Source organism: Neodiprion virginianus, chromosome 6 (genome assembly GCF_021901495.1).
Source record: "Neodiprion virginianus isolate iyNeoVirg1 chromosome 6, iyNeoVirg1.1, whole genome shotgun sequence".
Classification (NCBI taxonomy): domain Eukaryota; kingdom Metazoa; phylum Arthropoda; class Insecta; order Hymenoptera; family Diprionidae; genus Neodiprion; species Neodiprion virginianus.
This window is the reverse complement of record NC_060882.1, coordinates 25,042,339-25,052,152: the sequence shown is the minus strand read 5'-3', so window position 1 is coordinate 25,052,152 and position 9,814 is coordinate 25,042,339. Positions and strand designations below refer to the sequence as shown.

The 9,814-nt window shown below is 43.9% G+C and overlaps 1 protein-coding gene across 3 annotated transcripts in view; it reads left to right on the top strand.

The window, feature by feature from the left end:
* Positions 1 to 9,814, top strand: part of LOC124306730 (kin of IRRE-like protein 1) — a 139,316-nt gene that overhangs the window by 14,635 nt on the left and 114,867 nt on the right. The gene's annotated exons all lie outside the window — the stretch shown is intronic.

The window sequence follows — 9,814 nt, the reverse complement described above, 5'->3', positions numbered from 1 at the left end:
TTTCGGGAGTTTCACAACGTGAAAATTACACGCTCGAGGTCAGGATAATTTTTTGGGATGATCGAGTCATTTTTTTTATCTTCCCTCGAGTGTCTATTTTTTGGTTAACTATGCGTACGTTACATTTATACTTACAGGTGGTATTTTTGACGAAAGTGCAGGTTCAGAATGCACTTCTTACAGAATATTATCTACCTATATCTCATACGTGCATTGTGTTCGACAAACGTCGTTGTATACGAAACTTGTATTTTTTTTTTTCCAATCACTAGAGCGTATGAATTGAAACATACGTATTTCTACCGTGGCGAAGTAAGAATTCACATCGAACTCTACCTGCTATTTCATCCCCCTTACAACGGTATACTTCCCACCGATAGTAATACGGTTTCCATATCGTTGTAAAAACGCATGCGAGTATCGCACGTCGATACCTTCATCGTGTGACGCGTTAGGACGTAAAAAAAATGGGAATCGCTCTCTATTGTGGTTATAACGCGTCGTGCCTTGTTCGGTTAACAATTTACATTACCTCACGGACGCCGGACGCGGAGTGACTCGAAGGAATGGAAAGAAATCATGTAATGTCCTGGTAGCGCTTCCGAATTCAGTGGCAGCTCACAAAGTGCACGAACGAAGAATGAGGGAATTGAAATACAGGCGGAAAGTAGGAACTGAGAAAGAATGAAAAAATAAAAAATTGTAATCCATAGAATTTATAGCGGTAGTAAAAAAAAATAAAAAAAAAAAAAATAATAAAGAAATCGTAGCTCGAGGGTAATAATATTAATAATGGCAATAATACAACCGAGGAAATGAATAAGCGATAAAAGTAAAAAGGGACGAACGAGTCGAGAGGGCGGTATAAAGTAGAGTGAATTATAAAAGCGCGAATATCAGAGAAGGACGGACGGAAGCGAACCTATCATTTGCATATTCGGGAGTGCAAAGAGCAAAGAGAGCCGGATACCTCCGGGAATGGTCTCCATTTTCATTTCGCTTCAAGTTTAAATCTTAGATAACTGCTCTTGGCTCCTGGTTAGGGTCTCTCTCCCCTATCGCATAAAGGCTCGGCGCTCGAGCCTAACTGAAAATCAGGATGCCGCTAAAACCTTCAAAGGGGAAGGGAAGGGAAGGAAAGGAATGGAGGCATACGAAGGTGGGCGAGAGGAGATGAGAGGAGTCCATGTCGCGTGTAATCCTGGCACAGGTATTACCCCTCCCTTTATAAACTTGAAGTGCGCGTGTTCGTTTGTACCTATAGCCCTCAAGGTGGGCGTCCGCATTCCCGCAAACCCCTAATAATACACGCATTAATACACACACGCGCATCTCTGCGTTTCCCTCGAAAACGAATCTCCTCGTCATACGTTTAATAAGTGTGCACAGCTGTACGATCCGTCCGTACTCGCGATGTACATATTCTATAACATACCTACCTACCTTATATACTCTTGTAATATGCCGTACGGAGGAGGGAAGGAGAGGATTCTTGTTGGTACAGGCTTTTTAGAGGAGCGAGATAGCGGAGGAGTATTTCCTTTTAGCTAGCTTTACTGCAAGCGTAGGAGAGAGAAAAACACACACACACATACACACACCTTAAATCTTCACCTAGAGACCCACTGTACCGGCTCGACTATAGACGAGGGCTACGGAGCCGGTGGCGGGCCTGACAAAGTGGCTTGTACACTGTTTGTCGGGCTGTGATCGCTCCTATATAACCCATCCCGCAGCCCCCCGTTGCAAAAGTGTTGAAGATGATGTAAGATTCGGGACTAAATTTCGTACCCCGTGAAGATAAAACGAGTCCTGAATTGTTGCGTAAATTTTTTTTCGCTCCGCATTGATATACCTGCGGCTTATTGTCCGTCATATTCGTCGAAAGCAACTTTGGTTAATTTTTTTTTTCCCCTTCTCTTGACATTTTTTATTCTGCGCAGAAATTTTACTGTCAATTTTTGTACTCGACGATCGAATCAAGAGCATATTATTAGAGGAAAGACGATAACAATGGAACCACGCGAGATATATAATATAAAACAATAGAAAATAAAAAATGTAAAAAAAAAAAAAAATGACATACCGCGAAAGTATTCACGGGGAAAAAGGTGGTCAAACTATCCATCGCCTCTGTTTGCCGCATATGCATGCATCTGTGCGCCTGCACTGGATACACAATAACGTTGCGGCGGGTCGGGTCGACAATCAATTTTTAAAACCGCTTCTCCCGAAAACAATGGCTCTCTCGCTCTCTCTTTCTCTCTCTCGGCACGCATACAACCGCGTAGATATTGCGTGTCATTCCCTGATTTTCGTCCATATTTCACGAGTACTTTACCCCCAATCAGGTATTCCAACGGGATTCCACTTTATTATTTTTATATGGGGGATCGTACGTACATTCATACGCAAAAATACTTGTTACGTTCGCAAAACAAGGTTGGTTATTCGTCATGGAGGGAAAATCGTATCGACTTGGTAAATAGTTTCGATTATCGTCGGACGGGATGTCCATCAATATCGCGGTAAATATGACGAGCGGAGGAAAAACTTTTCCTGCGGATATACGGATATACGGCATCCCATGACTGGGGTAATAAGAAGGACGCTATTCGTCACGCATGATCGATTTTACGTATACCCTTATCATCATTATACGTATAATATATTAAAGCTACGTTCCGTAAAGTTGGATGAAATTAGTCGGCGCGGGGTGGAAAATAAACGAGCTTAAAAATACGGGGTAATTTAGGGAGGTTATCGACGCCGGTGAATGTCAGTCATTCGGGGTACTCGGCAGGTTTGACGCACGTTTTGTGAAAAAACATATTGCGTACAAGCCGACACGCCGCGAACGCGGACGCATGATTGCCGTCATGGCCGTGGAATAATTGCAGGGTGGAAGTCCGTGCTTCGTCCTTAAACGCTTCCCTTAGTCGCGGCAAGGTAGACGTGTCGCGTATCCTTCGGCAGTGGCAGGTAATGACAGCTTTCTGGCAACAAACAAAACGGACGGGGAACTAACTCTCCTTGTAAGAACGCGTCGAAGTTGATTTGACGCGGTGTCAGACCAGCCGAGGTTCTCACCACTTGTTCAGTCCTTCCTTCCTTCCTTCCTTCCTTCCTTTCTTCCTTCCTTCCCCACCTTTCTCCGACATCGTCGGGCATTCAGGAAAATGGCAGGCAAACGTCACGCTTCAAGCTTTTCCAAATCAATCGATATGGCTTTACACTTATCCGCGTATACAGTACGTACAAACAAGGTTCGTAAAAGACTCTGCCTGTAACAAGTTTTCTGCCAGAATGTTATTTGTGGTGTATAAGGTATTTCTCCGCTGCGCGAAACTCGTCAATAAAATCCAATTCTTTAGCGCCTTTCGATCCCCCCTTACGCCCCCCCCCCCCCCCCCCCCCCCCCCCGCGCCACTGCCCCTTCCTCCCCGGCAAACGGCAACCGCAATTTTCCACGATTTGTTCCACCGTAAAACATCACACCCTTGTATTATGTACGTATTATGACTATGTGTATATATATGTACATATACAGCATTTATAGACTTTGTATTTTACCGAAGTTGTAGCTGGAATTTCCCACCCTCGAATACACAGGGATTAGTCGTTTTTCTTGTTGGATTACCCGGCCGATCCTTGTATATGCGTTTACGGAATACATAAAGATACAGCTGCAGAATATCCACGAGTGTATCCCCAGCTTACGTACACCCGACCAGACGCTAGGCGTTTCTTTCCTCGTCAATCCTCAAGATGCTTTAAAAAATCTTCAGCCAGCTGTAGATACCGAGGTATTTTAGCTTTTGCACAGCGAATCTTGTCGGTCGGTAGAAATAAAAATATCGCAGCATCTGATTTCAACGAGATTTTGTGGCCCGTTTCACAGCTCTTCCCAGCATATTTTTGTCGATAAATTATCTTCCTGATAATCAAGTCGGAATTACCAGGCATCCGAAGCTATGAAGTTGTAGACGGACTGACGGAAGTAAGTTTTCATCTCCGCAGGAGCGAACAGCTAACTATGCTAGGGTGAAAGGCTTAACGAAGTCGTAAGACAGCATGCGCAATTCCATCGCGTAAAACCGCAGAGCCATTTATTTTATACATGCATACGTACGGACAAACATTTTTATACCTTTGCCTGCTAGTATAATTTTCCCCACCGTAAAATTTTCCTCATCCTATTATACGGTGTATATAGGTCGTGCGGCAAGCCTGCTCGCCGTTTTACAGCTACATCTATACCTACCTCGTGCACCACCTGACGTCTACTTCACCTTTATTCAGCGATAAACAAAGGTTAAAGAACATTCATGATTGTCAATTTTCGAATGGAAAATTTGCTACCGTTGCCCCGATCGGGGGGTGAAATTGTACTTGCGAAAGAACCTATTGTTGCTGAAACTCACAGCGATCTTCGAATTATTTGAATGCCACTGTGTATGTATGAAAAGCTGTGCTTATAGATTCAATTCACGGTGATACGAGACTATATCTATGAATCGATTGTAGTAATTTTATACATATACCTTCAGATTTTTAGCTATGTAATTTAGATCCCTTACGATCGATTTTCTTTTCATCCAACTTGCGCGAAGTATGACATTCAAATGGGAAAAATCGGCTTCGCAAGGTTCAGAATCCCTTAATATTCCCCTCTCAATCCCGTCGCGTGCAACGATCGAACATTTCAGATGACACGTGCTCTCAGTGATTTTTTGCGATGTCGCTATTCATCATCGCCAAAGGTTGAAAGTGTATTTTCTCGGTCTTGATCGCCGTCGGGAAAAAGGGGGAGCGACACGTACCAGGATTCCTCCAACGGTCATCGCTTACGCCGGTCACGTTCGTTATGGTAACGCATCGCGTCAATGGACAGAAACAACTAGGCCACACGGGGATATAAATATTTTACTCAACGAGCGGGGATTTTCCATTTTATCTTTCGCCTTTCGCCCTCCTAGTTCTCCGATGTCTTCGACTAACGCCCGGATCAGGGATATCTGGACCAGTCGGGCTTTTTTCGAGGCGTTGACAAGGTCGTTTTTCGGGTCAACGTTTCCGGGCTTTTCCGAAGCCTAGCGGCGTGATCCAAGGGGGAGGAAAAGTTTTGAGCTCTTGGAAGGCGACGGTGACGTATGGTGTCTGGGGGAAGGAATTGTAGTCGATTTTGAGACGTCTTCGACTCTCCCGAACGCCTGCGGAACCGCAGAGACCGCGACGATTGATGATGCTCCGTTTATAACACGCGTGTAACGTGTTACACGCCGTCTTCATACTTCGGCAAGAGAGATACCTTTTTACGAACGAAAGCTTTTCTGCAGTGCAGAGTTTCGGGCCACGGACGGAGTTGCGGACGCGTCACTTTCACTTCCGTTCGCATTTCTTTCATCGCTTCAATATTTGTCAAATATATTCCACGTGTTAAGGGAGGGTACGGTTTGGAAGGTCTAAAATCATACCTGTTTTTAGGAGAATTTATTTTTTTTTTTCAAGTAAATGAAAATGCTTTGAGCAATTGAAGTTTGAGGGCTTTATTATTCATAGTTTGAAGAACGTCTTAGAACTTTTTCATTGAAATTAATAACGCAATGGCGGTATAGCGCATATAAGTAGCGAACGACCACGTTTCTAATCCGGTAGCGCAGATTCCTCGGTTAATTTTTATCCAATCGCCTTGAAATTTTGACACAATCTTTAAAACCCAAATTTCAATCCCAACATTTTTCTGTTCATAATCGTATGTATTTGAAATTCTTTGTTTTTTTTTTATCATTTAGACTATGAACTCTAATGCAAAAAGGTGTTCTTGACTCAAAAAAATTTTTCCATCTGTCACAAGATGGACAGTGATGTCAGATGCGCTACCGCAAAAGACTTTGAGTTCGGAGTCGTTCGTTACTTACATCCGCCATGCTGCCATTTTGTTATTAATTTCAATAAAAAAATTCTATAATATTCTTCAAACTCTGAATAATAAGGCCCTCAAACTCAAATATTTCCAAGTGCTGTCATTTTTTTTTATAAAAAAAAAAAACTCCTAATAACAGGTATGATTTTAGACCGTCCAAGCTGTAACCCGCCCAAAATTATTTTAGCGTTTCCTTACTCTTTTGTCCGTTATCCGTATCATTAAAGACGGAGCAAACCGATACAGTTGCAGAACCACGCACGGTGAAAAATATCCGTTTACCCCGCGTGGCATTCGTCACGTCTTACTTCCTTGTTTTACGAGTCGAAAGTTGTTTGTCAGGAATTGAGCGAACGGTTTCTTTTTCCCAAGTATGCGTATGTCGTTATAAGCTGTTCCTGATTCCGGAGGCAGTGAAGGAAATGCAAAGCGACCGGTACCGCAAGTATAACTTTGCTAAATCCTAACACTGACGAGAATACAAATCGGAGATCCGTACCGCGCAGCTGATCGTGCTTATGTGGATCGGAGGGGATTTTCCGCGGTTTCCTTAAGGCTTGAAAACTTTTACTTCCCCAATTCCACCCTCGAGTTTTTGGTGTTACGACACGGCGATCCTCTGCAGTTCTCTTGCCGTTGTTGCGAGTCACGTTTCCGTGGGAATTGACACCGTTACGAGCCAATAGGCGGAGCTTCAATTCGAGACGAGCAATATTATTGCGTGTTTAATTGAATGCTGATCGCTCCTTTCGGTGATCATTAGACATACGCGAAATTCAATTGAATTTCGGTGTCATCGCGGAAATCAAATGGCTCGTTTTATCCACCGTCAGGATCGTCGACTTCGGGGGACAATATTCGCAATAATTTAATCGTTAACGATACGGATACGTGTAATCAATCGTCGCTGTAATCGAACAAATATATGTGTAACATAAACGCATTTTAATTCGAAGGCTTAGAAACTTTTCCCCTATAACTTTTGCCACTGGTACCGTAAATAAGAATTGCTCGCCCGGCATTTCCGGGAATGACTTGTATTACCTAATGTTTCACTCCACCGTCCTCGTAACGCTAATCAATTTTTGAGTCTTTATAAGGCACTGTGCATATCGTAGAGTGAGAATAAAATGTCAACGTTTCTTATTTGCGTATCATCAGTCTTTACCGGTAGACTGTTTATCGCTTTTTACAGTCACTGAGTAATCCGCCATGCCGGTGGTAAAGTTGGGGGACCTAATTCGCCCGGCAAAATTTGACTGTAACTAATATATTTTCTTTCTTTCATTCTTCGGTCTGATTGTGGACGACTACGGTGTGAATAATAAGCTGTGAAACACTCCGGGATTTACACTGATTTCGATCAATCTTGAAGTTGGGGATTTCGTGTGTCACGCGACGGTATAAAAAAAAGGCAGGTTTTTCTTTCTCTTTTTACGTTCTGCAGGTTTCGCTGCGACAAATTTTTTTTTTCGACCGACCCCGCAGCTTTCTTACGATTAGGTTTCCGTTCAATTTCTTGTTCCGTTATTCAAGATACACTCACCAGATAAAGATATATGGTAAACATTCTTCTCTCAATCTTTATTCAACACGGTTGATATTAGATTGCAAAAATGTCAGCTCAACATCGTACCGCAAAGAATAATGAAAACGTGATTGCCGATTCATCATGCAGCACGTGACTAAGAGTTCGATTATTTTCTCCGTACATATCAACAAAATCATTTTCAAAATCAAGTGTCAAAGGTTGAAATAAATTGCTAAATTCACCGAGTAATCGTTCGAGGCAATTTGATTTTTCGAACAGCCTCGTTGCGTTATCGTTGTTTTTTTACGAGCCTCGGCAACGAACGTACCTTGGCTCGATTTGCACAGCGATCGCTGACCGACCGCGGAATGACAAACGATAAACGGAAACGAAACCGTGTGCAGCGGAAGGACGCGACGGGGAACCATTGGCGGAAAAGCGTCGATTAGAATCAACGACAAATGTACGAAGTGGCGATCGCATCATGCCGGCCGGACAGCGCGTCCCGCATCTGGCCCAGAAAATTCCCGTACGGCGTAAGCCGGTGCCGGTGGTCGTTCATGGCCGTTTTATGCGAAAAACTTTACAGCGTGAAGATGAACGGTACAAGCGATGTTGATCACCCACGCGCGGGGAACAAATATTGTAATCTGTAATTCGTTACGAGGGAATTACGGCCGTGAGGAGGCATTGGTACGTCATCCAATTAGTGGTTTAATTAAAAGTTGCAATTAGTATCGCCGCTTGGCCCTTGGTTCACCCCTTCGGGCAGGGTGTGCGTCGAGCTCTGCGTGTCTGTCAACGAGTGGCATAAAACATTCACATACATTCACCTGTCGCAGGTATCTACTCGCAGGTGAACTTCGGGGTCTGACGCGTTAGCGTATTTCAGCTGAAAGTTATAATGGAGAAGCGAGCGGTGAAGTCGCGGTTCGATCAGAAGTGAAATAAGCGCGGTACGTATTACGTTGTTGCATTGCAAGACTTTTAATTGACATCGTGGAAAGCAAAGTGAACAAATCCATGCAGACCCAACTGCCACTGATATATTCCGCCGGTATGTGAATAAATTGAAATATATCGCGCTCTTTCAACGGTTCGGATCCAGTATAGCTCGAATAGATGGAATATAGGCACGAATTCGAGTGGGGGAGGCTCGGGTAGACTGTTGACCGAGATTTTCCACGACGTTGAAACGACTCGTGTAGTCCGTCAGGGTTTTCGACGTTGTCGCAGCGGAGTCGCGATTGAAACGGCTGTACTTAAAGGGTTGGGAAAATATTTGACCACCTTGTAATAACACGGTTGTCAGAGACGTGGCATTAAAACTCAACGGACCCTGAACACCAGCCATAACAAGATGTTATAAACGGGAAAATTTCACCACCGCAGTCGGTCTACTAACCATTGCCTGCTTTCCACCTATGCATATATTTGGATAGCTGTATAAGGTATTTACATACATATAGGCGACCGTCGTGGGGGGTAAACATGACCCAGTTGAAGTAGCGTCAAAGCGAAAATCTATACCTCGTGTAACTTTTCAATCCATTTGGTCGAAAACTGCATAACAACTCACCTTGGATACTATTTATGGGAAAAAAGAGCACCGCGATGAACGGAGAGTCACGCGAACTTGCTGACTGGCGACGAGTTCGACTTACCAGCTGGCATCGAACACGCTGAAGTGTCTCTGACAACTCGGACACCATCGTCAATTTCATCAGCATCGCGAGCTGCAGGCTTTTCACTCATCCGCCACTTGGCTCGCTGCTCTTTTACCAGAGGAAACTGTCTGTCCGCCTGCCTATTACTGACTGTAATCAATCCCGGAGATTGACTGAATATTAGTTACCGGAAACGTACCGGACCGATCGACCCGGGCGGTCAGCTTGTCCGAGTGATAATTACAGCCTCGTAACGCTCGCCTCCGACCTTTTGGGGTCAACCTGAATATTAAACAAATTGCCCTCACTTATGGTTTTTGGACTGCTTAAACAGAGCAGGAGGACTTAATGAACCGCGATGGTTGTACTAATCGCGTCTGCATTGAAACAACACGAAAAGAAGAAGGAAAAAAAAAACTTACCGACCGATTTAAGTCATAACCTATTTCTCGCAAATGTCATCGTAGTCTGGTACTCGTTGAATTTTTCATTTTTATGGGTGGGGAATGTAAGGGTCCGACTAATTAGGGACGTCGATTGATAAGACAAGTTGCCTCTGCTCATCATCGCGGTTGCCGATTCATTACACAGGGAGTCTTAGCGCTGAGAGCTCGACGAGCCTGTCAAATAGAAAAATAGCTACTTCCGCTGCACAATGGCGTTGAACGGTGCGTAGAAATGGCAATGACC